The sequence below is a fragment of the Miscanthus floridulus genome, unplaced genomic scaffold (assembly GCF_019320115.1).
Source record: "Miscanthus floridulus cultivar M001 unplaced genomic scaffold, ASM1932011v1 fs_1_1_2, whole genome shotgun sequence".
NCBI lineage: Eukaryota > Viridiplantae > Streptophyta > Magnoliopsida > Poales > Poaceae > Miscanthus > Miscanthus floridulus.
In genome coordinates, this window is record NW_027096369.1 from 42,007 (window position 1) to 60,000 (window position 17,994).

The following is a 17,994-nucleotide window of genomic DNA, read 5'->3' on the forward strand; positions in this document are numbered from 1 at the left end:
TTTCAGTTAAGCAAATTGGCCACCTCTAACCCCTCTACTAAATTCAACCAACAGACCATGAAGGTTATAGCTACAGTATATGCAAACTCAAAACAGGCACTTGCGAATCTTGGGATGGTTCAATTCGTTTCGTTCAAATCAGCCTTACCTCACCTAAGCAACCTAGCAAAGTCCTGAGTATGTCACGCTATATCGATCCAGGTGTTGGGTGCGGGTCGAGCATGGATCCATGATCATCCATATTGCAGTAAAGCACAACAGCGCACATACAAGTTGCAATAGAATGACCACTTATATTGAGTCTATGCTTTTCTCAGCACTCAACATCGCAAAATTAGTTACGTGAGGTAAAAAGGAGGGTCATGTTTTGATTCATAAGACCTACGTGGCCATCAATTCCGCACAACATTCTGCGTAGTTCTTCATGACCTAACTGAGAGTGAGAAGAAAGGACCCATATTTACAAAGACTAGATGGTTTCTTAAACAGAACGCCTCTTTACACGCCGACAGGTGACAAGGAACTAGCAAAAGTCATCTTCTGGACAAGTGCCCCTTGGCATAAGGCAATCTTGACAATTACTTGGCCGTGTGAAATGTCTTCAAGCAGTTGACGGCATCCCTGCACAACAAATTACGTCCATTACTAAAGCATTTTAAATGCAGATGCAGAAGCACATGACATGTACATGATGCTCTAATGCATTCAGATGCAACACAATTATCTAATTCGCTGGTAAGTAACAATGTATATATCTCGAGACAACGAAATTTCTGAATAGAATATGGGTATGGAAGTCAGAGTTATCCTTGCAGACATGCTGTCTGATGATAATGAAAGGTATGATGAGTCAGTGCAATACCGTAATGCTTTCTCAATCTCAACATTTGCTGGGTCCAGTTTGAGACCATCAAGAAATGCATCACATGCCTTTTCGTAGTCCTTTAGACAGAAGAGTCACTGTGTCAGTAGAAAAAAAAAAGAAAAGGATTTGGCACAGCAAGATGAAGAGTAGCTGAAAAGCATGCAGTTTATCTCACCTTAAGTAACATATTAGCAGCTCCTTGTAGATAGCAGGCCTTTGCCCAATCAGGGCGCTGCATCCTGCAAATCCCAGCATCTGTGAATGCCCGGACTCCTTCACCCATCTTAAGCCAGCAAAGGCACCTATTTGAGTACAAGTTCGTATCATCAGGCCTGTGGTTTATTGCCTGCATTTAAAAGGAAAAAGGAAAAAAAGAGGAATTGTCACATTTACTTCTTGTTGCCATTCACATACAGTACTGGACTTCTCTAGAGTAGAAAAATTTGGTAAGACAGCTCATTTATTAGACTTAAGTTGGTAAACTCGACTTGATTACCCAAGGCATCAGATTATTAGGATACGGAAGTTAAAAGACATATCCATCCAAAAAAATGGGTTTTTTCACCTTATATATCAAATCTGCTACCTACAATCTGGCTAGCCCCTTGGCGCAGCAATGCACCAAAGTGAGCCTCCTCAAGGATATTTCTAAGCACAAGCTATATGTTTGGAACAGATCCATTAAACACACAATAGCTGCAATATTTCCAAATAATCCAAGCACCAAGGGTAATCAGCAAATTCAAGCCATGCTTGATGCTTTCTTAACACATATAGGATTTGAACCCACAGTTATAGTAGTTGCTCCATGTCATGTAATCAATCTACTGTATGATATTCTGGTGAAGTTTTACAACAGTATGAAGACTGACAAAAGGATCCCATAATGCATTCATGTTACTCATCCAGAAAACTTAGGCGATTGGTACTTTATCACAACAGCAGCCTTTCATTACCAGTACATGCAGGAATTTGCATCATTAATTTCCTACACAAGTGTGAAGGGACCAGAAATAAAAATTTAAACAGAAAAAGAACAAATAAGAGAAAAGCAAATCAATTTTGTATTAATAAAATCTCACTAGAGACTAGAATAATTCAAACCAAAACCATACCAACTGTCAATTAAGATATCACAAAACAGCAAATTAATTTCAGGCTGAGAGAGAAGGTGAATAATACCATATAGTAGAGTTTTACAACAACAACAAACAACAACGTTAACCAGGGCATTCGGCTGGTAGCCTTTGGGCTGATTTTGGATGATTGAATAGTATTCTGTGAGAGGGAATAAGCTGAAACAAGCTGAAACAAGCGGGAACAAGCCGGGACATGACCAGCCGAACGCCCGCAAAGTCCCAAACAAGTTGGGGTAGGCTAAAGTTGAAACCCAGCAGAAGCAATCAAGGTTCAGGCACAGAGTAGAGTTTTACAGCAATAAAATAATCTTTTCTCTTATATGCCTTGTTTCCTTCAAACTTCATCTGGTTTCATTTTGTACATGGGGTCATCCTGAAACAAAATAAACCATTTGGGCAAAAGAACGAGTACATGTGTAAAAAGGAGGAAATGTTTCATGAACTACTAGTACTTGAGAAGGGCATGAGAAGATTCTGAAAACAAATATGAATTTCTGATCTAAACATCTTATGAACTCACTTCAAATCTGTATGATACTATGATTGCATAATCAACTACTCGATTTACCACACAACAATAAACTTCGCATTGCTTCCTATCAGGAGAATAAATGGATAGTTGGATACACATGCTGTGAGTACCCTTCCTGTTATAAGATGCATTATGCATTAAAGAACCAATAGAATAGGAAGCTGTCTACCAGCATAGTTAACTAACACGTTAAAACAGAACAATGAAAAGGAACTTAAATTGGCAATACCTCCACTGATGGCATTGATCTCACAAAATCAATTATCCCATCAACACTCCAATCACGCACATACGGAACACGTGAAGTTACTGGAAGTAAAATCTCAACATCTTTCCTTCTGTTCTCATATGCAGCAATTTCAATCAGAAGGTTCCCAAACTGTTAAGAGAAAAAAATTACAGAAGCATTTGCAGAAACGCACGACAAAGAAAACCTACAATTTGAATAAGCAACATCTTACAGTAGTAACAATTACATAGTAAAATATATGACTTGAACCTCAGAAAGGAAATGCCTCAAAGAACTGAAAAGAACTCGTTTGTCAAGGAAAGGCAAAGGCAAAATTGGATGTATGACTTTGACAAGGAAAGGCAAAATAATTGAGATGTTTAAACTCCATCTGTTCACCCTGCCTCTTGTAATGCCCTATCTTTTCTTCAGTCCAACAACGGAATCTAGGTTACGATAGGAAGCAGACATAATAAGTCCACAGACCACAATAATGATAGAACAATACTCTGTTCTACGCTTGTCTACAGGCCTGGGTTTGTTTTTCAACGAGCCCATGCCTCCTAGGGACTGCTACCTGCAGACCTGCTTTACACCGCATCCCTGGCATTCCTGGTTTGGAGTTGCTGAGGGAGGTAGAGTCGGGGCTGTTTCATTGTGGGGTGCAACGAAGCTCACCAACAATGGCACGCTGCGGTCCTTTTCAAGGGGTGTTGGTACAAGGGCAGTAATTTGCTGGCATGGCTAATGTCCCCTGTGAGAAGTCAGAGCTGCTGGTCGCTATTGTGAAAAGCTCGGCAGAGATGACACATGGTGGGCTCTGTCATTTGAGGATTGCCACTGAGTGTTGGTGGGTTGCTTCAGGTTAGTCACCTAGCTTTTTCATGGTTTTCCTTCAATAAACCATGCAGCTGCCTAGTTTCCCTTATAAACTGGGTTAATTCTGTCCTATAATGAATTGCTGGAACTACCTTCCTTTTTGAAGGTTCTTTGAAAAACAAAACTTTGCTCTGAGATTGCAAAGCAGGGGTTCTATGGCAAACATTCGAGTCATATGTATGAAATACATAACAAAAAAGGTCCTCCAGAAGAAGAAAGTAAATTATCTAAAGTTCACTAGAGCAACATGATACAGCCAGATAAAAATGTTTTTAAAAAATTGGCAACCAGCAATGTGCTGTAACAAAAAAAAAATCAAATATGTTGCAATCTATTCATCAAAAGATTATGAAGACATCATAAATAATAACTATAAGATGTTTTTAGTCATATATATGATTATTTAATTGCAAGCATCCTAGACTAATCTATTAAGTTTTGACCAAAATATCATATGCACATGAAACAAAAAGTTAATCTATTTAGAAGACTGGGGTATCAAATCATCATCTTGCAAAGGTTCATATAATTTGTAAATCAATATAGAGAACTAAATAGATATTTGTTACCACAACATGAACATGTCAATACCCACAAGGTTTGCACTATAATCAAAACGCCAGTTGTGATGGCATATTAATTGGATTGGATGTGCATCTAGGAAAGAAATTGAGTCGTTAAAAATAATTTGTAACCATTTAAGGACTTCACAGATTGGCTGAGAGGGAAATGAAAAACTACATCATTAAGTTTGGCTTCTTAGCATCAGCAAAATTCAGTTTCACCAAGGTTGGTTTACATAATTTCCCATGCTGAAAATCTATTCCATGGTGTGAGAAAACATGTATGTAACAGAAAATCAAAAAGTAAAAAAACTTACATCATCACGAACATCAGGATCTGCACCAGCTTCCAGTAGGCAATTGTAGAAGTCAGTTAAGCCATCATTGACAGCAACAATTAAGAGAGTTACAGTGCCAACACCTTAACATCAGCGCCAGCCTAAAACACAAAAGGTGGCAAACACCCTTCTAGATAAGCATATGACATTTTTTCTGAGATATCTAAGGAGTGATTTTTTTTGGGTTATTTGATGTAATAGGATCAGAAGAGAAGTAAGTTCCCCTTCCACATTAGTTAGTGAATGCTAATTTGCAAGATTATATATCTTTGCTCACGGACTGTTGATATTAAAGATTGATGGTTTATTGGACAAAACTATTCACTAAGGTGACAAGACACAAACTTAATAAGGGTAAGTGATTATTCAATGATCTTCATTAATTCATGTGCAAAAAGCTCAAACATCAACAAAAAATAAATGAGGTAATACCAAGTTTTGAAATGAAATTGTTCATCTCAGTGGTCTTACAAAGAAGTAAGAAGATTTCACTTTAGCATGAGATTATGGATCATACCTTAATTAGAAGCTTCACACATTCCAGTGAGCGAGAAGTGAGAGACACGAAAAGTGGTGTGCACACAGTGTTAAAAACCTTGTTATACTGACAAGAAAGATTGAGAAAATCAGTGCCCTTACATGATGAAAGTTGTCATAAACATTTGGTCCTCCAAATTATAATCATTTTTGCTAGTTTGGGCGGTCAATTTTTGCATAGCAATACCGAATGTCACTAGTCTTAACAAAAAATAAGTGACCAAGGAAAATTAGGATGGGCAAATATTGTAATCAGTAATTTGGATCTTGTTAATCTACGAAGGAAGGTAGATAATAACGTTACATACATCTGCACCATGGTCCAACAAAATCTTCATAGCACCATCCTGCTTACAGTAAGCAACCATATGCAGTGGTGTCCCAGTATCAGAAAGTGAATCGACATTGGCCCCCTTTGAGAGTAAGGCTTTTAATATTTCACAATTTCCTAAATCACAAAAATAAAACACAGTAGTTTATTAGTTACTTATTGGAATATGTTGAATGGGTAAAGAGATAATCTACAGAAAAATGTGTTTTAAACAATTCAGAAATCAATCACAGTAAGCTGTCCTGAGAACAGGGGGGCTCGTACTTCTTTCCTATATATATGGCTATATACAACAACAACAACAAAGCCTTTAAGTCCCAAACAAGTTGGGGTAGGCTAGAGTTGAAACCCATCAGAAGCAATCAAGGTTCAGGCACGTGAATAGCTGTCTTCCAAACACTCCTATCTAAGGCTAAGTCTTTAGGTATATTCCATCCTTTCAAGTCTCCTTTTATTGCCTCTACCCAAGTCAACTTCGGTCTTCCTCTGCCTCTCTTCACGTTACTATCCTGACTTAGGATTCCACTACGCACCGGTGCATCTGGAGGTCTCCGTTGCACATGTCCAAACCATCTCAACCGGTGTTGGATAAGCTTTTCTTCAATTGGTGCTACCCCTAATCTCTCACGTATATCATCGTTCCGAACTCGATCCCTTCTTGTATGACCGCAAATCCAACGCAACATACGCATTTCCGCGACACTTAGCTGTTGAACATGTCGTCTTTTCGTAGGCCAACATTCTGCACCATACAACATAGCAGGTCTAATCGCCGTCCTATAAAACTTACCTTTTAGCTTCTGTGGTACCCTTTTGTCACATAGGACACCAGACGCTTGCCGCCACTTCATCCACCCTGCTTTGATTCTATGGCTAACATCTTCATCAATATCCCCGTCCCTCTGTAGCATTGATCCTAAATATCGAAAGGTATCCTTCCTAGGCACTACTTGACCTTCCAAACTAACATCTTCCTCCTCCCGAGTAGTAGTGCCGAAGCCACATCTCATATACTCAGTTTTAGTTCTACTGAATCTAAAACCTTTGGACTCCAAAGTCTTCCGCCATAACTACAGTTTCTAATTCACTCCTATCCGGCTTTCATCAACTAGCACTACATCGTCCGCGAAAAGCATACACCAAGGGATGTCCCCTTGTATGTCCTTTGTGACCTCATCCATCACTAAAGCAAACAAATAAGGGCTCAAAGCTGACCCTTGATGTAGTCCTATCCTAATCGGGAAGTCATCCGTGTCTCCATCACTTGTTCGAACTCTAGTCACAACATTGTTGTACATGTCCTTAATGAGCCCGACGTACTTCGTTGGGATTTTATGTTTGTCCAAAGCCCACCACATAACATTACTTGATATTTTATCATAAGCCTTCTCAAAGTCAATAAAAACCATGTGTAGGTCCTTCTTCTTCTCCCTATACCGCTCCATAACTTGTCTTACTAAGAAAATGGCTTCCATGGTTGACCTTCCGGGCATGAAACCAAATTGGTTCATAGAGACCCGCGTTATTGCTCTCAAGCGATGCTCTAGAACTCTCTCCCATAGCTTCATAGTATGGCTCATCAACTTAATTCCCCGGTAATTCGTACAACTTTGAATATCCCCTTTATTCTTGTAGATCGGTACCAATATACTTCTCCTCCACTCATCAGGCATCTTGTTCGATCGAAAAATATGGTTGAACAGCTTGGTTAGCCATACTATAGCTATGTCCCTGAGGCATCTCCACACCTCGATTGGGATACCATCCAGTCCCATCGCCTTACCTCCTTTCATCCTTTTCAACGCCTCTCTGACCTCAGATTCTTGGATTCTCCGCACAAAGCGCCTATTGGTGTCATCAAAAGAGTCATCCAACTGAAAGGTTGTGTCCATATTCTCACCATTGAACAATTTGTCAAAATACTCTTGCCATCGATGCCGGATCTCATCCTCCTTCACCAAGAGATGCTCCCTTTCATCCTTAATGCACTTAACTTGGTTGAAGCCCCGTGTCTTTCTCTCACGAACCCTAGCCATCTTATAAATGTCCTTCTCTCCTTCCTTTGTACTCAAATGTTGGTAAAGATCCTCGTGCGCTCTACCCTTTGCCACACTTACAGCTCGCTTTGCAGTCTTCTTTGCCACCTTGTACTTCTCTATGTTGTCCACATTCCTGTCATGGTACAAGCGTCTATAGCATTCTTTCTTCTCCTTAATAGCCTTTTGGACTTCCTCGTTCCACCACCAAGTATCTTTAGCCTCGCGTCCCCTTCCTTTGGTTACTCCACACACCTCTGAGGCTACCTTCCGAATGTTGGTTGCCATCTTGTCCCACATGTTGTTTATGTCGTCTTCTTCCTTCCAAGAACCCTCTTTGATAACCCTTTCCCTAAATACCTCTGACGTCTCCCCTTTCAGTTTCCACCACTTTATTCTTTCAATCTTAGCTTGTTTATTCCTACGGGCACGCACCTGAAAACGAAAATCTGCCACCAAAAGCTTATGTTGAGAAACAACACACTCCCCTGGTATCACCTTGCAATCCAAGCATGCTCGTTTGTCCTTTCTTCTTGCGAGGACAAAGTCAATCTGGCTACAGTGTTGTCCGCTACTGAAGGTCACTAGATGAGATTCTCTCTTTCTAAAGAAAGTGTTGGCTATCATCAGGTCAAAAGCTACCGCGAAATCCAGAACTTCCTCCCCCTCCTGATTCCTACTACCATACCCAAAACCTCCATGAACTGCCTCGAAACCTGCGCTTGTAGTACCTACATACCCATTAAGATCTCCTCCTATAAAAAGCTTCTCACTACTAGGTATAACTCCGCCTTTGGTGTCCCAGCATAGCAGGTCCCAAGCCCTGGTAAAGGAGGAGGGTTGTATTAGACGTGGCGAGCCAATGTAAAAACTTAGCCACTTTAATGGAGATGAAACCCGAAAGAAAATATATATGGCTATATACAAACATTTAAATTAGGAGTGGTAAAAGGTTTGTGTTAATAAAGAAATATACTTATGTTTTTCATATTCAACATCAGATCTATAATGTATCCCAATGCCCTATGAACTAGCTCATGAAATACATATGCTACAACAACAGAGAAAACAAATTAACAGTCGAATTTTAGAAATATCTGATCCACGTCAGGCATCTCCCAATTTGATAGATGATGAAGAATAAAAACTTACAATAGATATATCTTCATAATCGCATTTTGTAGACTTAGGTACCAATCAAACAACTCATTCATCATAAGTCTCAAGCATGACCAATGAATACTTGGAGCAGTTCCACAATACATACAATATGCCCATGATCTGATCAAATTCCATTACATCACTCCAGACACATAAACAAAGAATTTAAAGACACGCACATGAAGGAAAGAGATAAGTTGCATAGGAAGAGACCTCCTGCAGCAGCTAAATGAAGAGGTGTAGACCCTTTCCCAATAGGTTTATATGGATTAGCATCATGATCAAGAAGATACTGTACTGTGTCCATAGTGCCACCTTGAATTGCATAGGCTAGAGGTGTATCCCCTACAGCAAACATTAAAAAGTAGTAGCATACTAAATAAGACTCATACAAGAAAAAAAAACTAAGATTCCAAAATAGAAATCCATGCAAAAAAAAAAAAGAGAAACTATAGAAAGGTTTTGCTATTCAAGCAAGCATCTGTTTCCAAAGCATCCATACGAACTTCCCACATGCATTAGCACATTCAAAGTTAGGAGATGATGGCATTTAAGTTGCCTCTAAAATAATACATGGACACATCTTGGCACATGAAACTGATACTAGCAATACAAAATATTGACGAGAATTAAGCAACTAAGTCTAAGGGTGCCTATGTGCACATGATCAAACAATTGTCATAAGATTGAACTTCGATATGTGCATGTTTGTGTTAAGTACAATAACGATGCTTCGCAAAGAATATATGATTCAACTTCAATATGTGCATGCTTATCAGTTTATGTGAAGTACAAGTACCATAATGTGAAATGCTCTACTAAAAATTACAAACCCATCACATATCGGCTGCTTGTTTAAATCCCTGATACTCTTACACAGATTAAGCAAAACATAATGGATGAGTTTGTTGGTGATAAAACCAAATCCAGATTCCAGCCAAACTAAAGACAGGACAAATGTTTATAGGGGTACGTGTACATTAATAAACAGAAGCTAAAAAACATTTTCAACAGAAAGCAAACTGATGCAAGGGGAAAACAAGAAGACAAATGGACAGAAAGCTGCATGCATCAACACTCTTTACTGATGCAATTCTGTCCCAACAATATATGATGCATCTGGAATGAATGAACTTCATATATTAACTCAAAACATGTTAATTTGACATATACTTCAAAGACAGTGCCAATGCCAAGTTCAAGACTTCAATTTCAAAAGAATATAAGCTAAATCCAGGGGTAAACATCCATACTGTTTCTGATGCGAATTGGTTTTAAGTTCCTTTCCCAACTTCAATGGAAATGCGAAGGCAAATACCCAAACTTATATAATTTAAAAAGGGGCAAAAAAATCTGAGTTTACATGAAGTTATTTACAGGCATCAAGGTTAACCTGCAATGTACAAACCATTTCCTACAACAGTTGCCGAGTGAGACAAAACTAAAAGCATGGAAACCACGTTGATATAAACATAGTTTGACATGGACACAAATCACCTAAACCAGGAGAAATTCAACCCGATCAGATAGCCATTCTGAAACTCATGCATGCAGTTAAGTGTACACTCCCATTCCTTGGCATCAAGGAAGCAGATGACCAATTCATTGCATCACATTATTATACATACATATGTGATGAATGAAATCAATTACTGGTGAAAATGTGGTGCTTTTGTAATATCATCACTGCAAACTTCACATTGCAAGCCACGGTGGCACCAACCTCTGGTCTAGAGACGTGACCATATGAGGATTTTGCTCTTGCGCGACGAGGGGCAGGAAGACTAATAAACAGGGAAAAAAACAAAAGAAACCACCTTTATCGTCCGATGCGTTGACGTCCGTATGTAGCTCCTCGACCATGTATACGCACACAGCCAGCCTGCCACGTCCCGCGGCGAAGTGAAGCGCCCCAGCGCCGCGGTTCTTCACGGCCTCGACTGCCTCTCTGAGGCGACCCTTGCCGGCGTCCAGAGCACTTGCGGTCCCTGCGGACGCGACACGAGCGAACAAGAAAAGCAACATCCAAAACCCTCCGAAATCAGCGCTCGATCCAAAATTCAACAACGGGGGAATTGCAGGGGCGGAGCACGCCGCGTGCACGTACTCTTGAAGAGCTGGAGGTCGGCGGTCGGCCGCCGCCTGGAGGAGCCGCCGCTGCCGCGCGCCGAAACCTGCATGTGGTAGAGGGGCGTAGGGGTTAGTTAATGGGGTAGACCGCGGTCAAGTGGGTGCTGGGGGCTAGGGTTTGAGAGTCGTTTACCGGAGGTTTGGGGCGGTGCCATCGTTGCGGTGGTCGTCGGCGGTCGGTAGGGTTTTGGAGCCGACTATCTCCTATCTCCTACTAGCATGAAAACGGATCGATAGAACGGATATCACCGATATTACATTTGTTTTTATATTTTTTTTTGTCCGGATTTGAATTCAAATATGGATAGTGTCAACTATATTGGATAGTATATGATTGGATATCGACATTATAAATATGCGATTTGAGTATTCGGATACGGATACGGTATCGGATATTAGATATCTAGACTCGGATACGGATAGATCTCAACCTCTCTAAACGGATTCGGTGTCGAATACGGTCGGAAAATATCCGTACCGTTTTCATCACTGCCTACAACTAACATCGGAGCATGGATAACGTTTTGGTGCCACAATTGCGTTGGCATGCGATCTATCCCATCTCTCACGCTGTCCGACGGGCGAGCGAGAAAAGAAAAGGCACGATCGAAAAAGAAATTATCATCCCTGCGATCTCCACCTACTTTGAAGAAAACAAATAGATCACCTGAGACCATATGCATAGAAGGAAACAATAATCATGTAGGGAAGGAAACAATAATCATGTATGGAAAGAAACAATAATCATACATGGAAGGAAACATCAGTGGTGCCAAATAAAAGATGTGCAGGTTATACATGGTGAGACTGGTGAACCTTCTGTAATTTCATAAACGAATATTCCCACCATTAGTATAGAGGTCAATTCCCCTACGTTTCTTTGTGCTCCTATTAGCATATAATATGAAAGTATTGTTGTGTCCATCACCATTTCCACTTGACTACTCCTATTAACATATACTTCCTCTACCTAAAATATAAGTCGTTATGAGATACGTGCAGGTCAAACTTTCTTAACTTTGACTATATTTGTAAAAAATACGTGTAACATTTATATCTCTAAATAAGTTTATTATGAAAATATATTCAATGTTCTATGTAATGATACTAATTATATATTATAAATATCAATATTCTTTTATATATAATAAGTCGAAGTAAAAAAAAGTTAACTTCTCGGAAAGCGAGAATGAATTCTATTTTGGGACAAAGGGAGTATATGAAAGTAGTGTTGAAAATATTTTAACAATCAAGTTCGTCTCTGTCTGATTGGTAAGCTTAGACATCATAAAGACATAAAAAATTTCGATTCTCAAGGACACCCTCATGGATCAGTGCAAAGCATCCCAATCCTACAGCATACACAAATGACAACCTTAAAGTTATGATTTTTTAAAGAGTGGACAATAAAGACCATCTTAGACGTTTTGGCATTAGAGTATATACATGCAGACACATAGGCATGGTGGTGTAAGTGAGCAGCCAGCAGAAGCCGAGAGTCAATGGTGTTTGGATCCTAGGACTAAACTTTAGTCCTTGTCATATTGAATTTTTAAATATCAATTAGGAGGACTAAACATGAGCTAATTATAAAACTAATTACATAAGTTGTGGCTAATTCGCTTGCCAGCGCTGTGTACAGGATGGTATGAAGATGTTGTGGAACTTATTCATGGATTTGTTGGCGTACGAAAGAAATGGATATCAGAAATCTCTTCTTGCCAGTATAAAAAATAATCTTAGCCGCATCACGGAAAGATCTACACAGTAGAGTTTGTGAGCCGCGACGCCACGCTCTCTATGACTGTGTAAATTTCATGAACTTAGCTTTTTGGATTAAATGTCACTTTAACGTCGGTCATATACTTTTACAGTATTGTTATCTTATCGTGGGATCCGTATGTTTTTAGTACAAAAGTTTAGCTGTCCCGTAGCAATGCACGGGCACGAATCTATTTGCATATATACTCGAACCTGTGTGTATATGATTATATGGAGATACAGCGAAACTTATTCATGGATTTATTAGCGCATGAAAGAAATAGATATCGTAAAATTCTTTTATCGATATAAAATATTTTCTTATCCGTATTACGAAAAAGTCTATACAGTAGAGTTTGTGAGTCCGCGACGTCGCGCTCTCCGTAACTGTGTTAATTTCACGAACTTTGCTTTTTAAATTAAATGTCACTTTGACGTCGATATTTAATTTAATAGTATTGTTATCTTATCATGCGATCCGTATATTTTTAGTATAAAAAATTTAGTTATCCCGTAGGAACGCATGAACACGTTATCTAGTATAGTACGAAAACAAACGGGCGACGATTGGAATTGGAGCAGATAGGGGAAGCAGAAATAACTAATGAAAGTTCTTTCAGGGATACTCCATGTATCTATTTTTATTTCTATTTTCTATATTTCTATCTAGGATAATTAGATTGGTGCCATTATAAATTTTAGCTTTTGAAATATATTATTACTATTTTTCTATTTAAAACTATATTATTATAATTATAATTTAGAGTAAACAACTATATTAGAAAATCATTTTCAGAGATGGATTTTTTTATTTATAGAGGGCAGGTTGTCAGTCTCCGACCAAGCGCGTGTCACTATTAATCGCCAATTACATAGACAGTAGCAATGTCTGTCTCTATAAATCGATTAATAGAGATAGATACCTTAAGATATTTATTTCTAAAAATCGATTAATAGAGGCAGGCGCAAACCCAACGACCTGTAACCCGGCATGAAAAGAAAAAAAATATTTCCTTATCCTGCAAACACCACTGAACAAAACCTTGTATTTCTGTTTTTGGGTGATGATGAAATTGTTGGTTGATTGGAGAGGGAAATAATGGACGTGTTTTGTTATCTATATCTATATCTAATATCTATATCTATACTTAATAATAATCTATACCTCAATAATAAAGAGGCAAAGTTTCAACCCATTTTTCGGTCCATCCATTTTTTTGGGTCCATCTCTCTTTAACTACCGCACAATGAAGAGTTTCTTCTGTTCAGACTTGTATATGTAATAATCTGTGCTCATATGAGTTAGAAGAGCTCTTGTCGATGCAAAGTCCAATTCCAAAACGTAGGGGTCGTGTATGTGACCTGGACTCATAAGTCGTGCTCATATGTGCGTCCATCACCTCGTTCTATTACTTTTTGGATTCAGATACATGGCTAATTATTGTCAGCGAGTTCAAGTAGGAGTGCTTCTAAGGTGCTATTTGTTTGAAAACAAGGGGAAAAGAGAAACACACAACATGGAAAAAAACCAAATAAGTAAACATAAAGGGAAAGAAAAAAAAGATGACAAAAGAGAAACGAAACCGAACGTGGATGAAACAAAAACATACGTGAAAAAAAACAGACACAATACCAGAACGAAAAAAACAGAAACAAATATGGAAAAAAGAAACGGACACAGATGATGTTGCCTTGGAGGTCCGGACGGAGGGAAACTGGACGCAAAAAATAAAAAAGATATCAGAACGGGAGTTGGGACACGAGTAAAATATAATTAGGATTCCTGTATATCCAAGTTTCTGTGATTGGAGATATCTATTAGTATTAGGGTTCTAACCATCTATTTCCTTCATCCCTAAATGGTCTTGTTCGACTTACCCCATATTCAGCTTGTTCGACTTCTTTTTCAGCCGGAACAATATTTTTCTCTCACAACAATTCAGCCAGAACAGTGTTTTCCAGCTAGTTTTAGCCATGTTTCAGACCAGCGAACGGGGCCAATAACTGCCGTTTTCGCTTCTAGAGAAATAATTTTGACTAAATATATATAAAATATTTATGGTACAAAATTAATAGCATTAGATAGATCATCATTGAATCTATTTTCATAATAAATTTATTTGGAGATGCAAAGCACGAAAACCAAAAGCGACAGTTATTTATGGACAGAGAGAGTAGGTATAGATATAGATTAGGATAAGACATAAGATTAGAGTAATTTCTATTCTTATCCTTTTTCTATTTGGACTTGAATTTGTTTAGGATCTATATAGATATAGATATATATTAAAGTTACGGTATATTATGAGTAAATATTTTTGTGCCTTACAATTGGAAAAAAAAATCAAGGTTGTACTTCTCTATTCTAAATTGTAAATTGTTATGCCTTTTCAAGATATATATACCTTTTACTATGTATTTAGACATAATAAATATGTAAAACTATAGTAAAAGCTACGTGTCTAAAAAAGTCTAAAATATTTACGATTTGAGACATTGTGATTATTTTAATTTGTGACAGACCTACTAAGACATTGTCATATTATCAATGAAATTAACTTTATTATGGATGTCACGATCATTATAAAATAAATTATAAGCCATTAAAATAAGTTATGATATATTACAAGTAAATATTTTTGTGCTTTACAATTGAAAAATCAATGTTGTACTCCCTCTATTCTAAATTTTAAATTGTCCTGACTTTTCAAGATATATATATCTTTTACTATGTATTTAGACATAATGTATATGTAAAACCGTAGTAAAAGCTATGTATCTAAAAAAAAAGCTTAAAATACTTACGATTTGGGACAATGGGAGTATTTTAATTCGTTGCAGACCTACTAGGACATTACAACAACAACAAAGCCTTTAAGTCCAAACAAGTTAGGGTAGAATGGAGTTAAATCCAGCAGAAGCAATCAAGGTTCAGGCACGTGGATAGTTGTCTTCCAAGCACTCCTATCTAAGGCTAAGTCTTTGGATATATTTCATCCTTTTAAGTCTAGCCTACCATATGTCAGACCTACTAGGACATTGTCATATTATTATGGATGTCATGATCATCATAAAATAAATTATAGCCATTAAAATTTATGAAAAAAATGATAGTTTTTTTCTTCTCCCGTTGCAACACACAGACATATTTGCTAGTATTATATACTTTATAAAAAGAAAATAACGTATGTTTGGCCAGCAACTTGGTCACCCAATAAAATTAACTCATGAACAACCATGTATTTCCGTTCTTGCTTAATGTAAATGAATAGAGATTAGTTAGGAAAAAATACAAAGGTGTTTTGTCATATTATGCTTTGAAAAGAAAAAAATAATGAGAATTGGATAGTTGCTAGTGACCGACTACAAACACGACTTAAGACGTCAGCCGGACGAACGCGTGGTGTGACGTGCACCACAACTTTACCTTTTCTTTATCGGTAATGCTACAAACAGAACGTCCAACGTCAGTGACTCCTTCCGGACGAAGGCGTGGAGTGACGTGCACCACAACTTTGCCTTTTCTTTATTCCCTGCTTATTTCCATGTGTCTCTTTGTCGGTGTTTTGGGTCCGGCGGGTCCTCAACCGATTAGTGAAAGTGTACTACGTACCCTTAATCCCGGATGGTGATGCAAAGAGACATAAGGTTTATACTGGTTCAGGCAATAGGTGCCCTACGTCTAGTCTGAGAGAGCGATCTTGTATTCCTTGCACCGAGGTGTTTGTAGTAAGGGCTTACAAGCTGAGCGAGAGAGGGAGCTAGTCCCAGGTCTCTACGTAGAGTGGCGTGGGTTGCTTGAGATGTTGATATCTTGCAGTGAGGGAGCGTGTGTGTTACAGAGCATTGTGCGTTGCTTGCACGTGTGTCTCCTCCCTCCTAGAAGCAGCCCTGGTCACTCCCTTTTATAGTCGAAGGGAGGCACAGGGGCGGTACATGTATTTGCTACGTGGCGTTTTGTGAGCAGAAGCGGTATGTCCGAGCCCTGCAGCTCGTCACTGTGGTGGCATGGTCGGTGGAGCAGTCTTGTCCTCGGTGCACTAGAGCGACGCACCGGTCACGCCTGATCCTGTGCGACGTGGGAGCTCCTGTGGTGGCATGCGCACCTTCTTTTGTTGGAGGCGTGCTGGTCACTGTATGTTTGACCGGCGCGGAGAGCCGAAGCTGGGTAGATGCGACGGCACGGGTGCGCTGATTCCGAGGCTATAGGAGCTTGGCCCTGTGCACGACGTGGGAGCTCCTACAACTTGACGCAAGGCATGGCGCGTACTGCGGACGACGTGTCGGTCCCAGAGTGCTGACAACATAGAGAGCCGAGGCCCAGTCAGTGAAGAGGCTGAACCATTGTGGGGGGCTCAGCGGGCGTGAGTCCCGAGGCTACAGGAGCCCAGAAGTGGATAGCCGAGGCTCAGAGGGTGCAGTTGGTCTTGTATGTCGATTCCGAGGCTACAGGGACCTGGACTTGACTTTCCACGCCGCGCTGTCCTTAGAGCAGGGGTTAGGCAGCACAGTGTAGTACGGGTGTCAGCCATGGGCACAGTGCCGAGCATAGCGGCCTGTAACCCCTGCCCTATCGTGTCCCGGATGGCATGGCATCGATGTGACTCCCGTCTCATCGGCCACTCCGCTATATCATGTCGTCATTCAGCTGGCGTCGCGGGAGTGGTTGGACGCGTTAGCTGGATGTGACGTCCCGTCAGAGAAATTGGTTAAGGTGGCGGTGACGGGGTTGATGCCGAGCCGGCCTCGAGCGAGTCGGTAACTAGGTGCTCGTCCGAGGCCTTGTGGCACGGGGCCTCGGGCGAGCCAGAGAATCGGTACCTTGTCCGAGGCCTTGTGGCATGGGGCCTCGGGCGAGTCAGAAAACGGGTACCTCGTTCAAGGCCTCGTGGTTTCGTTCTGGGCCGAGCCCGCTTCGGGTGAGTCCGGATATTGTTCGAGGTGGGCCGGGTGGTCCAGCCGGGCCTCGGATCAGGTGGGGGTTTACCGGTGGTTGTCTCTTGGCTTCGATATTTACAAGGTCTAAGCAATTTTTTTGGTTTTTGCTTAGGGGACCCCTTTTTATGGTACCCGATTGTAGCCCCCGAGCCTCGGGGAGAGTGTGAGCACTTTCCTTAAGGTTTTGATGAGACTTGGCTCACGGCAGCTCCTGGCGGGATGGTGTTTCATACTTGAGACTTCGGTGGGTGCGCGCGAGCGCACCCGCCGGGTGTAGCCCCCGAGGCCCTAGAGGAGTGGATTTATTCCTTCAGGGGCTTTTTTCATGTTGAGTGAGGGGTTTTATCGCATTTGCCGAGCCCCCGAGTGCGAGTTTAGGTCATTGGGCCTCGGCTTGGTTGCAGGAAGAGCCCTCGAGCCTCTGCTCGGAGCAAGAGGGCGATCAGGAGTTTTCCTGTCTTTTTTGTGCGGCCCTCACGTATTCTTTTTGTTCGAAAGGAAGGGTGGAGTATGCCAGGCTACCCTCGGTGGGCGAGCAGTGACACCTCCAGTGAG

General features: G+C 40.3%; 1 pseudogene; it reads right to left on the reverse strand.

Moving 5' to 3' along the window:
* Positions 1-267: 267 nt before the first annotated feature.
* LOC136530777 (uncharacterized) lies at positions 268-10,958 on the reverse strand (annotated as a pseudogene).
* Between the last annotated feature and the right edge of the window lie 7,036 nt (positions 10,959-17,994).